Here is a 16,488-nt window from a genome sequence, read left to right on the forward strand (position 1 = left end):
GGTCTGTTTGCTCAGTGTCTTGAACATTAGTGCTAGCGCTGGTGCTACTAGCTAAAGCTGCACTTGGCGGCTTAAGGAACAAATCGGTCAGTTTTGCGCATTTTTCACTGTCAGCCAACAGTAATTTCCTGGATTTCTCTCTCTTTTTCTCCGCTCCTCCGTTCTGTCGCTTAATTCCTTGATTCATAGTTCATATTCATATAACTTTTGTAAACCAATAATACAATTAAAAATGCAGGCAGATTTGTTGTATTTCAATTTCTAACACTGCACTTTTTAAACATCTGATTGAATAAGGCAACAAAATAATGTAGACCGATGTAAATATTAAGGGCAACCATGACTGTAGTATATAGACACTCATGTCTGGTATAAATACTGATTCATTTCCTATTAGATAGCATGAATGGAGATTTAGAGACAAATGGCTAATTTGAAGCTGTTTAACACTATAGATACGTGATAGTGGGCCAAGAGATAATGTGGGGCGGCTGGGGCCACGCTGCGACGAAGCGGCCGCGCAAACCCGACAAGCATGATTGGCCTGCCCACGAGAGGCCGCAGCCCCTCTGGCATCTGCCCGAATGCCAGACCGTCCAGTCCGTCGCTGCTTGTAGCTTAACATGGCATTTAAGCATTCTGCTTTTTGAGAATTAGACAGACGCACCTGGTGTGCAAGAATACAACTAGACATGAATATTCCAGTTTGCTTTGATGGACGAAAATTATCGTGTGGTTTTCACCCATTTGGTAAATAGATTATCACGGTGGAATAGTTAGTATAGCAGAGATACTATGCCACTTTCATCAAAACCTATTACAAAGCTATAGCAATGTCATGTCATTAAATACGATAAATAGTGATTCTGGAAGAGATCTCATCAGGAAGCTGACTGACCTGGATTTCCCTGCCCCAACCTGTAAATGGATTTACAGCTTCCTGACGGACCGTCCACAGACAGTGAGGATGGGGACACAAACATCTTCCACCCTGACACTCAGCACGGGCTCCCCTCAGGGCTGTGTGCTGAGCCCCTTCCTGTATTCTCTTTACACGCATGACTGCGTCCCCGCCCATCACTCAAATGTCATCGTCAAATTTTCGGATGACAGTGATGGGTCTCATCTCCAACGGTGACGAGACAGCATACAGGGAGGAAGTCCAGAGGCTCACAGCCTGGTGTTCGGCTAATAACCTTTTGCTGAACGCCAGCAAAACCAAGGAGATGATATTTGACTGGAGCGGGACGAGAGGTGACCTCACCCCACTCCAGATAGACGGGGTCTGCGTGGAGAGGGTCTCCTCCTTCAAGTTTCAGGGGATGCAGGTCAGTAAGGACCTAACCTGGCACACCAACATGGCTGCGGTGGTCGGAAAAGCTCAGCAGAGGCTATTTTTTCTAAGACTGCTGAGGAAATGCCAGGTGGGGACAAAGCTGCTGCAGACCTTTTACCACTCTGCTGTTGAAAGTGTACTGGTGTATGGCATTACGGTGTGGTACGCAAACTGCACAGCCAAAGACAGGAAAACCCTGCAGGGGGTTATTAAGACGGCAGGAAAAATCATCGGCTGCCCCCTGCCCTCCCTGGAGAACATTGCCACCCCCCGGGGGCTGAATAGGGCAAAAATAATTATGAGTTACCCATCACACCCCGGCCATGGCGTCTTCCAACTCCTCCCTGTCCGGTCCCTTGGGAGCCGGACAAACAGGCTGAGGAATACCTTCTACCCAGGCCCGGCGCCAGCTTGAAAACAGCTTTTCGTTACTTTTATCATGTATATATTATGTAGGGCTGTCAAATTAACGCGTTCATTTTGATTACCCGTATTGGTCCGAATATAAGACGGCCTTTCATCCCCTCGAAATAGGTCCGAAAAGGTCGGGTCGTCTTATATTCGGGGTCTAGTATTCAGAGCATAGACATCTTATATGATAGACGGAGCATCGAATGCTACCGCCTACTGGCGCTGACGAGACGCGGGGCCGCCATCTTGGAGTGGTCATCCGCTCCACTCAGTGTAATCCGTTTGGCTGGAGCAATGAACTGTCAGCGCATTTAATGAATCATACCTCACTGAATACCACTGATTTTCATGCGGTTTTTTGTCACACGTGTAGCTATGATAAAGGCCACATGGTTTGGCGTGTTTTATTATTCAATACTAATTATACCAATAGTACGGTAATGTTAAATCTTGCTTGTGAAAAGTAATCCCCCCGATTCCTATTATGGATTGTCCGCCGATTTGAGCAGGAATACGCTGAACAACAGCCCGGCATCCTGTTTCTGCTGCTGTTGCTGCTCCCGGTTGACCACTCCAAGATGGCGGCCGTATTTCTCGCGTCCCAGCAGCCAATGCTCCGTCTATCTATAAGATGTCTATGATTCAGAGCGCAGCTTCTCTTCTTCGCCTCTCCCATTAAATGTCAATACACATTCGCGGCCCCAGACATCCCTGACGATTTCCTCTGTCAGCATCGTAGCCATCAGTTCAATTATTTCATTCTGTATGTCAAGAGACGTGTAGGTAGCATTACTGAGGATGGTACTGTCAGCCCGATACAATTCCTCATTCTGTCTCAACGTGTAGCCAAATAGCGACAGGAAAAGTCCACATCCCTTTTCATTACTGCTGTCTACGGCATCAATTGAACCCCTCAATGGCAATTCATTCAATGCAAGGAATGTAATTGTGTCCACAATCCCAGCCACATACACACTGTAATGAGTGTGCGACTGACTCCATTGATTGCTAAAATGTAATGCTACATCTTCCCGCTACTAGTGTGATCATTCAATATACAACAGCGCCCCCTTGTGTCCCGGGGGGCCTTATGATATCATTACATCTCTCCTTTTCTATGGTGACTTAACTGGAATAAAAAGCAGCAGTATTGTGTAAAGTTTAAATTAAACATAGCAGCATTTAAACAATCAGGATATTCTTTGTAACTTAGGGAATAACCATTCATAAAAAATTTAACATTCAGTAAGGCAGTATTTAAGTAAGAACGTTCCCGGGTAACCTGTAAAGGAATAACAAAAGTTAAACTGTTCTCAGGTATCTGTAATAACATTCATAACAAATGTAATATTCAGTAAGGCCATATTTGAGTAAGAACATTTCCGGGTAACCTGTAAAGGAATAACAAAGTTATGAGTTAACTCGGGTATTTTATATTGTGTAAAATTTAACTTAAACATAGCAGTATTTAAACAATCAGGATGTTCTCTGTAACTTAGGGAATAACCATTTATAAAAATTTTAACATTCAGTAAGGCAGTATTTAATTAAGAACATTTCCGGGTGGAATAACAAAAATTAAACTTTTCTCAGGTATCTGTAATAACTTCAACAAATTCAGTCTTTCTTTGGGTTTGGGTTTTCTGGATGTGTGTCGTCTTTCTTTTATCCCAGTGTTCTCTCCTTTCCACTCTGTACATGTAGGGGTGTCGTCTTCCGCTTTGATGAGCTCCCTTCTATTTCGCCTGTATCGTTGTCCGTTTGCTTCCACTACGTATGACCGTGGTTCGGGTGTTGGTTTTATTACTTTAGCTGGTCTCCACTGCTTGCCCTCCCTTAACCTCACTGTGTCTCCTGGGCTGAGGGCTGGCAGCATGCGTGATCCTTTGTCGTAGTAGTGTTTCTCTCCGTCTTGGTTGACCCTCATTCTATCCTGCACCCCTTCCATTGTTCCTGGTTGGAGCAGTTTTTTTGTTGTGGGCAGTCTTGTCTTTGTTCTGCGGCCCATAAGCAGCTGTGCAGGTGAGGGTAGTCCAGTCCGACTATCGTATTTCGATAGTCCAGGAGGGCGAGGTGAGGGTCTTGTTTGTCAGCTTTGGCTTTCTTGAGGAGGTTTTTTGCTATCTGTACTCCCTTTTCAGCTTTCCCGTTGGATTGGGGGTATGTTGGAGATGATGTTGTATGTTTGAATCCGTACTCTTCACTGAATGTCCTGAATTCAGCAGAGGAATACTGTGTGCCATTGTCAGAGCGGACTTCATCAGGTATGCCATGTCGGGCGAATTGCTGTTTGCAGATATTGATGACTGCCTGGCTTGTTGTGGTGTTTAGTTTGCTTACCTCGATGAAGTTCGAATAGTAGTCAACCAGGACAAGGTAGTGTTCTCCATCGAGTTCGAAAATATCGGTAGCTACCTTTTGCCATGGCCTTTCCGGTAGGTCATGTCCAATCATGGGCTCCTTTCTATTCTGCCTTCTGTATGTGTTGCATATGGCACATCTTGAGACTGTGTCAGCTATCTGGGCTTGCATCCCTGGCCAGAATATGACATCTCTTGCTAGCCTCTTCGTTTTTTCGATCCCTGCTGGAGTGCACTTTTTTCAGCATCATTCTTCTCAGGGTGTTTGGTATCACTAGTTTGTTGCCTTTGAATATCAGCCCATCTTCAACTGTCATTTCACTATTGTAGTCCCAGTACACTTTGGCCTCGTCCGGTGTTTCTGATCTTTTATCTGGCCATCCCTGGAGGATGAATTTTTTTACTTCTGTGAGTGTTGGATCCTTCTCGGTTTCTGTGAGTATCTCCTGGAGTCTGGCGGGTGCTATGGGTAAGCACATCACTGCACACACTTGTATATCATCCTTATTTTCATTTTCATCTGTATCCTTTGAATAGTTCCTGCTCAGGGCATCAGCCATGTAAAGTTCCTTTCCTCTTTTGTATTTCACAGTCATGTTGTATTTCTGGATCCTGAGGAGCATTTTCTGAAGTCTTAGTGGGGTCTCGGCCAAGGGTTTTTTCATTATGGGTTCCAAGGGTTTGTGATCTGTTTCAACTTCGAACGCCCGTCCGAACAGATACTGGTAGAACTTGTCACAGCCAAACATGATGGCGGCCAACTCCTTTTCTATTTGTGCATATATTTTTTGTGCGTCGGTAAAAGCTTTTGATGCGTAAGCTATGGGACACTCATCTTGAAAAAGCACAGCTCCTATTCCACAAGTAGAGGCGTCCACGCTCAGTTTGACTGGCTTTGATGCATCATAATATTTTAGTACTGGAGCTTCTGTGACCATCTCTTTCAGCTTCTCGAAGCTTTTGTCTTGTTCCTCCATCCAGCTCCATTCTGTGGTCTTCTCTAACAGGATCCGGAGTGGGGCAGTTACAGTGGATAGATGCGGTATGAACTTTGCTAAATATGTTATCATCCCTAAATATGTTTGTAGCTCAGTCTTGTTAGTGGGTTTTTGCATTTTCCTGACTGCCTCTACTTTCTTGGGTTCTGGCTTAAGTCTGTCTGCTGTTAGTATGTGACTTCTTGTGCATTGAATATGCATTTTTCTGAGTTGAGTTTTATGTTCTTTTCTCTCACTCGCTCCAACACCCTTTTCAGCCTCTGGTTGTGCTGCTCTTCATTTTCCCCCCATACGAGGATGTCATCAACGATCACCTCTACTCCCTCCATGTCCTCGAACATCTCAGTCATGAGTCTTTGAAATATTTCTCCAGCTGTGTTTATTCCAAAGGGTAGCCTTTTGTATGCGTAGCGACCAAAAGGGGTGTTGAAAGTGCACAGCGCTGAACTTTCTTTGTCCAACTTGACCTGCCAGTATCCACATTGAGCATCTAGTGTGCTGAACACCTTTGCTCCAGGCATCCGAGCCATTACTTCTTCGATCGTCCTCATGGGGTAATGTTCCCTTTCAATAGCGGCATTCAAGTCCTTGGGGTCCATGCATATCCGGATTTTCTGTTTTTCAGGTTTCCATACTGTGACCATGCTGCTTACCCACTGCCTGGGTTCTGTTACTTTTTCAATGACGTCCAGGTTTTCCATTCTTCTCAGTTCTGCCTTTACTTTGTCTCTCAAGGCCACGGGGACCTTCCTTGGTGCATGGACGATGGGTTGTGCGTCTGCGCTGATCTTGATGTGCTGTTCTCCTTCTAAACAGCCCAGTCCATCAAACACGTCTGCATACTGTCGTGACAATTTCTCTATTAGATATTGCGTCTGAGACAGATGAGATCTTTAGATGCAAAAAAGCACACAATACTTGTTGACAATTAGTGGTCATATATTTGTAATAAAAGTACGAACAAAGATACATCACAACATGCATCAACAAACAACACAACAGGCATACATTACAATAATCTGAGGCCTCAGATGGGAGCTTCTCTTTGCGTGTTACTTCATTCTCTGAAGGTACGCTGCAGAAGTCCACTGAGTCTTCCAATCAATGAGTTCTTATTCAGTTCGTTTGGGTCCTGAAGGGGGTGGTCCCCCAATACTAAAAGTCTTAGTTCACCAGATTGTTATCTTTACAGTTGAAGTTTCCCCCACCGAGGCAAAGGTGGGGTCGGCGGCCGTGCAATGTAACCTCTGGCTTTGTTGACGTTAGCCAGAGTGTCGAGGACATCAAAGCATTGTTTGGAAGCTGATTTAAGGATAACAGAAAGAGCAGGCAATCAAAATGCATCACTCAACCCTTGATGGTTTTACACTTTACACTTTTTACACCCAAAAGGAGCCCAGAAGGCAGACACTATATACAATTACACAGAATAGCAACAAAACTTAAATTCATATAGACCAAAACAATACAACATGTAGATTTTCCATCACAATACTTCTCCTGTATATCTTGACCTGGCCGTGTTTTCACCTCACTGATGCGTTTTATGAGGCCAAGGCGTACGCAGGTTGTTAGTCCTAGTAGTGGTGTTTCACTTTGATTTAACACTTGGAATTCGACGTGATGGGATTTTCTTTTGTATTCTGTCAACAACAGGCATTTTTCGATTGGTTTTAAACATTGTCCTCCATACGTCACTAACTTTGCTTTAGACTTCACAAGTTGTTCACAAATCTCTTTGTGGATTGATTCTGGTAAGATATTGCATTGAGCTCCTGTGTCTATTTTAAATCTTATTTTCCTGTCATTTATTATGAGGTCTACTTCCCAGTCTTCACCATTATTTGCTTTTACCATGTCCAGAAACATTTCTTCCAATTGTCTGCGATATTTCCTTCCACTCTCAGAGGGTCCGGTGCTTTTAATGCTTCCATCTTGGCGAAGATTCTTCCGTTCTGACACCATGTAATGAGTGTGCGACTGACACCATTGATTGCTAAAATGTAATGCTTTAATGAAACGAATAGTATACATCTTCACGCTACTAGTGTGATCATTCATTATACAACAGCGCCCCCTTGTGTCCCGGGGGGCCTTATGATATCATTACACACACGGTTTCGTGAGAGTTGATCAGAATTGATCAGGGTTGAAATTTCGCTGCCTGTTGAACATCGCAACTCTCCCTCTTTCCATGCAGCCACACCTGATAGATGTTCTTTGCTCTTCGCATGTCTGGCAAAACCCTTAGTTTTGTCTGTAGCATGTTTCCAATTGGTATAGAGTGGCGAAGTCACGCCCCTTCCGGTAGGGCTCATGGGACCTATGAGATCGAAAAATATGAATGGGTGTCAATGGAGAGAAAATAATTATTTTCTGGTCCCGGTCTTTATATGCCCTGGATTACACATATGTTGTTTGTGGATTTAAAGGATAATTTTTCATGCAAAGAGTTCGACCGTTTATTGTGCAATTGTTCAGATAAAGGCTGTAGAGAAAACACAACGAGAAAGACTACACGGCTCGTATGTGACGTCACGCTCCCTGCGACTGGCGTGGAGAAGACCGACAATCTTCCCATCGGCATAACTGAAACTCTGCACGTGCCCCGATTTATAATGGTTTTCACCTCTTTCGATGCTTTTATCCTCCCCTTGGAAAAAGCGGTGAAGTGGGGCAGAGAGATCGCCACCTGTGTGCCGAGTTCCAAGGGCGGGTGTGGTGACGTATATCATATGCGTCTAGAGCAGCGAAGAGCTGTAGTTCACAAAGCGGCCTCACATAAAACCTAAAATTATCAAACTTCTTCACGAACATTTTTAGTTTTCTTTGCATGAAAAATTATCCTTTAAATCCACAAACAACATATGTGTAATCCAGGGCATATAAAAACTGGGACCAGAAAATAATTATTTTCTCTCCATTGACACCCATTCATATTTTTCGATCTCATAGGTCCCATGAGCCCTACCGGAAGGGGCGTGACTTCGCCACTCTATAGCCCACAGTTGTGAAAGTCGAATCGCTGCCACCAAATTTCCGACAGGGAAAACAAAATGTAGCATCGACTTCGAATGAATATTCCAGCCATTCCCTTCCCCTGTACCAAGAGCCTAGAAGCAGTCGGAAGCAGTCGCTTTGGGTTAATTTCCTTTTTGGGAACTGCTTAAGTACTGGCTGAGCGGGACTCAGATGGCCAAGGTCGCTAATTGAAGTCTCTCATTAGCACTTCCGTGAACAGCTCTTACTTTAGCAGGGATCCCAGAATCGAGCGACGATGCAGGCAGCTGACTCGGCTCTGCTACAGGTGGTGGCGTGTCTCTGTCAGTTGATGTTGTAGATCTTGATGATGCTGATGCAGATGCCGAAACACCTTTCCTCATCCAATTTCGGATATCCATTTTTAAATTAACAGTACAGCTTAGGCTAGTACAGTAGTGTCAGTAGCTAGAGCACAGTAGCAGAGCTACGACTATTTTCCCACGCTTTGCTGCGCAAAATGTACCCCAATAATCAATTAAATTTATTTTCCAAATACCGGTAGGCTAAACTGTTTCTAAGAAGTTGTATTAAAATGAGTAGGGTCAAATAAATTAAATACGGTTTTGCAGGTGAAATAAATTATTTTTTAACATACTTCATATTCCTTTCCACTGAGGGGGCAGGGATTGTCGTGTGAGGGGACCCCTCACGCCCCCCCGTGGCGCCGGGCCTGCTTCTACCCCTGGGCAATTTGTCTACTTAACGCCTGACCCCCCCCCGCCCAATGGACATGTGAAATCCTCTACCATATTTATTTATTTAAAAAAAGACACTTATATGTTATGTCTGCATATTTATATTTATTGTGCCTATTGCTGTTGTTTGTGTTTGTATTTTTGCTTTTTGCAGTGCTTTATTTTGCACTATGGGTATTGAGCACCACCCCAATTTCATTGTACAAGTTTGCACAATGACAACAAAGTCTGAATCTGAATCTGAATCTGATCTGCGTCTTCCTTATAACATTAATAAACGTATGTAACCATATTCCATCCGTTCGAAAAAAAGTTGCACTATTTGAACTGTTTTAGTTTGTTACACGCAGCATTGGCCGTCAGGCAGGTAGCTATGCTATTATAATTCTTTTTTTGCTAGCCTACCTGCTGACAAGTTGAGCTCTTTTATCCAGTGTAATTTATCACTTACCACTATCTTGTTTTTTCGTATCTTCCTCTTCCTTTCTCTTCTTTCCTTTATGGCTTCCTGATTCATAATTCCGCTTCATGACTGCCGAGGTTTTGTATTTTGCCGGTGTTCTGCCAATTTCTGTTCCCTTGTCAGATTTTGCTACCATAGTGTGACTCGATAACGGAGTCTATCAAATCATGCTACCCATCAGAAAATGCTACCTTACGTCACAAGCGGGACGTAAGGCAAGTGTGATCTGTAGAACAATTGCCTCTATCAAATAATGCTCCCACAGCAGAATCATGTTATTTACACCACTACTCACCCTATGTTAACTGTAAGAATATAGGGAGCATATTTTGATGCTTGTTTATAACGTCTTTATTTAAGATAGCAGGGGTAAAGTGTGGATAGACCAATCGCCTGTCAAATAATGCTCCCACTGCATCATCACATTATTTTAAAACACAACTCACCCTATGTACACTGCAAGAATATGGGGAGCATATTTTGATGCTTGTTTATAACGTCTTTATTTAAGATAGCAGGGGTAAAGCGTTGATAGACCAATCGCCTCTATCAAATAATGCTCCGACTGCAATGTTAGATTTCAGCTTATTTCTAAACTGTTCGGACAGACTCTGCGTTGTGTATTTTCAGTCGTAGTAGTAATTCTTGAAGTCGAAATCAAAGCAGCTTGACAGGTTGGATTAGAGGGTTGAATAGATGGTTTATTCCAGGATGTAATACAGCGAGATACAGACTTAGGTTGAATAATCTATAGTGGACCCGGTGGTCGATGACTTGTTCCTTGGCTGTCGAACCCTCTTCTCGTCGAACCAAAGGGTTGGGGCGAGTATTATACAAAAAAGGGGATATATGAATAACACGAAAACAGACGCACTCTCAGCACTGATAAGGCATCTGGCCCTGGCTATGTCCCGGAGACACTAAAATACACCAATATTCTACATTCCTCCCACTTGATCATACTAAACGTAGTTTAAAGATCACCCACAAAACGAGAATTCAGTGTATTTACTGGTGACCCATTAATAATTAACTAAATCAATGAAAGAAAGCATAAAAGGCAATAGACAAGTAAATTCAAATCATACACAAGTAAACCAGGTGTAGGCCACTATAATAAAGAAAATAACAAATTCATTAGGTTACTCATGATTAAACCAAAACATAAAAATTTTAAAGAATCAAGAAAGTCAACTGTCCAGACACCTCTCTCTGCTTGGCACAACAACATCACAGACAATACTGCAAGACTCAGTTGGTTTTGAGTAGCAGTTGCAACAGAGTTCTTTTCCAGTTGATGGCCACCGCAGGTGTGATGGGGGATGAGGATGAAAGTTCGTAGTAGGGCGTCAGGACAAACACAGACACAGTTCAGTTCAAGGACTCATCCCAAGGACTCAACAAGTGTCCGTGTCTCCTGGATCTCCCAGGTACGATGAAACATGAAACAAAGAAAAAGTGCAGTATCAGTCATGGGGGAGGCATCACATTATTTCAAACCACAACTCACCCTATGTACACTGTAAGAATATGGGGAGCATATTTTGATGCTTGCTTATAACGTCTTTATTTAAGATAGAAGGGGTAAAGTAGCCTATGTGTATAGACCAATTGCCTCTATCAAAAAATGCTCCCACTGCAGAATCACATTATTTTAAACCACAACTCACCCTATGTACATTGTAAGAATATGGGGAGCATATTTTGATGCTTGTTTATAACGTCTTTATTTAAGATAGCAGGGGTAAAGTATGTGGATAGACAAACCGCCTCTATCAAATAATGCTCCCACTGCATAATCACATTATTTTAAACCACAACTCACACTATGTACACTGTAAGAATATTGGGAGCATATTTTGATGCTTGTTTATAACGTCTTTATTGAAGATTTCAGGAGTACCGTATGTGGATAGACCAATCGCCTCTATCAAATAATGCTCCCACTGCAGAATCACGTTATTTTACACCACTACTCACCCTGTACACTGTTGATGCTGTTTTATAACGTATATTGAAGGTTTTAGCGGTACAGTATGTGCAATGTACGTAATGTAAAAAAACATAAACACCAAAAAAACAAACAATAATCAATTAAACTAAATAAATAACTTCTGAACACTGAACAAATGTCGACTAAAATAAAATAGTATAATAATAAATAGTTATGTTTAACAATGTGTTCTCATCCAGACCATTGGTTTTGGGATGATAGGCAGCTGTCACACTACTTTGAATAGCCAAAATACTGCAAAGGCTGGTGTTGAGCTGAAAAAAATAATACATTCCAAGCAGAAAGGAATAATTCCTGAATTGTATTTACTACAATAGCATTATTAAAACGCACATACTTCACTAACAAACTCTCTTCCCTGGTCAGATACGATTATTTTGGGACAAAAATGTGTATAAATAATCGAGCAGATGTGGCGCCCCACTTCAGCTGCAGTTTTTTTCTTTAATGGGAAAGCCTCAACCCATTTTGAGAAGTAATCTGTGGCTGTTAAAATGTACTGGAAGCCATCCACAGTTTTTGGGAGAGGTCCGGTCAGGTCAATACCAATTAGCTCCCAGACAGCAGACGCCTATCAAGGTAAAACAAATATAATTATTTTTACACTCAATACTTCTTTATTAATAGCTGTTGGATAAGATACCACTGCACACCTGTATACACTGTAATAGCTGGGCAGCAGTCAAAGGTTTTCCAACCATCCGGCATTTATCATATTCCAAGACCTTTAAGAAAGTAGCTGTTAATAAAACACAAAACCGCAATAACTCAAAACAAATGGCCTACCCAGTTGTTAATGTCCACTGACATGCCAAGCCAGTAAAATCTGGAGAATATTGCTGTGCAGGTTTTCAGGATGCCCGTATGTCCCCCCCATTGGAGAGGAGTGAAACTCTATAAAGAGTTGTCTTGCCTCCTCTTTGGATTGAATGGCTCTTCTGCTCCCAACGTAGAGCTCTCCTTCTGCAGTGAACATTCATCAAAGAACTTTCATCATTAAAGAGCTATCTTACCAAGACACTATCCACACATTTTATTGTATGTGTTGGTCTACATACTGTACCCCTGAAATCTTCAATAAAGATGTTATAAACAAGTATCAAAAGATGCTCCCCATATTCTTACAGTGTGTAGGGTGAGTTGTGGTTTTAAATAATGTGATTATGTAGTGGGAGCATTATTTGATGGAGGCAATTGGTCTATCCACATGCTTTACCCCTGCTATCTTAAATAAAGACGTTATAAACAAGCATCAAAATATACTCCCCATATTCGTAGTGTGCATAGGGTGAGTAGTGGTTTAAAATAATTTGATTCGGCAGTGGGAGCATTATTTGATAGAGGCAATTGGTCTATACACAAAGGCCACTTTACCCCTGCTATCTTAAATAAAGAAGTTATAAACAAGCAAGTATTTCAGATACTAACCCTTTAACTTGAATTTTTTATTGAACTTGAGCCAGTTAATATTGGCCACTGTATCCCTGAATTTCCCTAAGGTTTAATTTCTGTGACTTATCAAAGCCATCCGGGAATGTTCCCAGAGACAGGAGGTCAAATGATTGTTTCCATCTTTCCTCCCTCCATAGCTTTACAAACACAAGTATTTAGAATTTATGTAATACGATAAATATCTTGTTATAACAAGACAAGATGTCGTCGTCGTCGTCCCCCCTCCCCCTCCACCACCGACGAAAACTTTCTCCGCTCCCAGACCCGTAAAGATACAACCCGGTCTCACGAAAAGACGTGACACTGTCACGTTATTTAATCTATTGAAACGTGTTCAGGATCACGTATTTTCAAATTTTTCGTGTTTACAAGCACAAATTCCAAACCCATGTATTTCAATTGGAAGTATTTGTCGTGTCACCAGCACGACTTCCAAACTAAGGTTATGTGCGGGAGCGTTCTCCCTAATGTCCCTTAAGGAGCTCCGTACAGTACATTTATTGTTAAAAATTGTGAACGATATGACAGCTTTAGGCCACCCGTTTCTACTTTCACCTTTGATTCTGAGAAATTGTGACAATTCACAGATATAGGCTATTAAATGCAGGTGCGCTGCTCAGGCAAACCGCGAAAGAAAAAAGGGTAGCTGCTTAATCTGATCTTTTTAGAATTGTATGTCTTGATGTTTTGATCTAACCATAGATCTATTGTCTTGTTTTTGGCTATGTGAATGGAAGTCCGCGTCGATGCCTCGCAAGTCCAGTGTCGCGAGCGGACGTGACATCTAGAAGTCATACCGTATAATAATGGGTTATCACTATCCTCGGGCCGGGCCTTTGATCGAGCGTTTTTACTTTTATTTTATCATTATCATAAATTAGCCTAATCTGAGGAGAAATCTATGCCATAAACAGAAATATTATGGGTCTTTATTACACGGGTCTTCTCAATGCCGTGGAACGCTCCGTTCACTTGCATGGGTCCGGGGATATCTCGGGATTGGTTTCTTTATTAATCGAATGGGAAATGCAATAGGCCTATTTTAGGACCGAATCACCGTTGAACTTGTTTCTAATAACATTTCTAGCGAGAAATATACTTTTTACTTGCATAATCTTTAGTCAGTGATTACGTATGATCTTTAGTTTTATAGTTATTAGGAAGATTTTATCGGCTCGCTCGCATGTTTCAATGACGTCAGGTTGCTAAGGACGCTGCTTTCGCTAAACTAGCACACACACACACACACACACACACACACACACACACACACACACACACACACACACACACACACACACACACACACACACACACACACACACACACACACACACACACACACACACACACACACACACACACAATGCATTTCGCTGCAGATATTCCCTCAATTATTATTACTTTCAAAACGTTAGCCAAGGTTGAATATCCTTTTTATTTGGGCTGCTTCTAGGACATTTTGGGTGGATTTTGAACGGTATGTGGGCGGGACGTTTTTTGCAGGACCTGGCAACCCTGCGCTGTTGCCCGGGGTGCTGAAATGCTCCGGAACAGATCTGGATCCACTATGGCCAAAAGACTTGTATGCCCCCCCCCCCCCCCCCCCCCCCTAAATAAATTCTATGGCAGAATAAAGAATAAATTCATGCATTATCATTCAACTTGAACATGTGTTTTTACAGTATAGCGTGGTGGAGGGCTGACGTATGTTGCCCAACCCGGAAGTGAGCGTCGCCCTGGTTTCCCTTGACAAAAAGCCAAAGGGTTTTTCCATTGGATTTTGGATTATTGCAGAAAAATTAGCATCTTTGAAGCACCTCCTCAAAAACTGAAAATAAATAAATAAATAAAAAATATGTGTGCTCCAAAGAACGAAATGTAAACCAATGCATTCTGAATAATAATAATAATAATAATACATTTAATTTAGAGGCGCCTTTCAAGACACCCAAGGTCACTTTACAGAGCATATAGTCATCATTCAAAACTATGTAAAACAGACTAGGAATAAAAGAAAAACAGAGGTTAAACATGAATAATAATAATAATTAATAACACTCAAAGACGCCTACAGTGAAGGGGGGACCTCACTAACCACCACCAATGAGTAGCACCCACTTGGGTGATGAATGGGAGTGTTTCTCCGATTTTTCCATGCTACACAGAACGAAATGTAAACCATGCAAATAAAGACTTCATGTTCATAATCATTTAAATATCATTAATCTCCTGAGTGTGTCGAGTGGTATTCTATTTTTTTCAACGGGGCTGCATCCAGTCACTTGACCGCCCCCTCTAATCCTTACATGGTTCTAAAAACCACGCGGCAAAGGAGCTGCCGTCCATTGTGTTGTTTTTGTCGTAAACTAGGGTCGGATGGTTAAAAAATAGACAGATATTCCAAGGTATCCTTAAAAGGCAGCTTGGATGTTTTTATTTTGTGCAGTTTAGACTTCTTCTATAACCTATTTTTGAAAGCAAAACACCAAGCTCATTGATTTAACGAGGCAGGGTTATTTAAAACAATTTATTGAATAAATATTTATGAGAGGTCATTCCTTCAACTGAGTTTGCTTCCTATTTATGTCTAGTGTACACCCCTACTGTCAGCAAGCATCACCCCCCCCCCCCCCCCCCCCCCTCCCCATATGGATTTGGAGAATTGCTGCCACGTCCCGGTGGTGGAGGTATCATATATATGAAAGAGGGCATTCAATTATACTACAATGATCAATTAGGAGGCCGAAGCCCTAAAGGAAGTGATGCAATAGGTGACTGAGTCGACAACATTTAAGTAAGCCTTGGGGTCTCTTATATATCAAAGGGGGTCTCAAAGGACGCATATACGCTTCAACCTGTGGCTTACAGGAAATGACTCAGCAAGTGCTCCATCTTGTTGCACCCACCCAGCGGCTCGCTTGAAAGATTTAGGCCTGAAGTTCTTCCCAGACCTACACCGTAGCCATCCAACCTGCATATCGGAGAATCAGGCCTCTCTGTAATAATGACAAAAAGTTATGAGAGGAATACACATAAACTTTTGTTGTCTCATAAGCGGCGTGGTGTCGGCTGCTTTTGACCTTTTGACCCCAGACTTCTGAGGGAATAGCTGAATCAATTCATTAGTCAATCAGAAGTATGTAAATATCTTCCCGGTGTCGTAAGAGGGCGAACAAGGTATCCTTCAACATCTACGCTTCCAGGCGATTGCAATGGTGCCACATATGAGCATATTCGAACATGTTTAATGGTAGTAATTAGCTGTCGAAATTGGAGGCCTTAATCAATAATGAGCAGCTATTGATTTACTTTCCGATAGAAATTTGTGACAAATGACATATTATTTAGCATCTACACGTTGAGCTGAGTCCAATGACACCAAGCATGACACTCTAGAAAATGTATTTTACATGGTACATATGGTCTAGGACATGATCTCGGTGTGGCAAGAGGGCAAGCTTGATCTCATTGGACTCAGCTTAACGTGTAGATGCTAAATAACATGTAATTTGTCAAGAATCTCCATCGGGAAGCAAATCTATAGCTGGTCATTATTGATAAAGGCCCCCAAAATCGACAGCTAATTACTACCCCGAAACATATTCAAATATGATCATGTGTGACACTGTTGCAATCGCCTCGAAACGTAGATGTCAAAGGACACCTTGTTTTCCCCCTTACGCCTCCGGGAAGATATTTTCATACTTCTAATGG

Source organism: Gadus macrocephalus, chromosome 13 (genome assembly GCF_031168955.1).
Source record: "Gadus macrocephalus chromosome 13, ASM3116895v1".
NCBI classification, from domain to species: domain Eukaryota; kingdom Metazoa; phylum Chordata; class Actinopteri; order Gadiformes; family Gadidae; genus Gadus; species Gadus macrocephalus.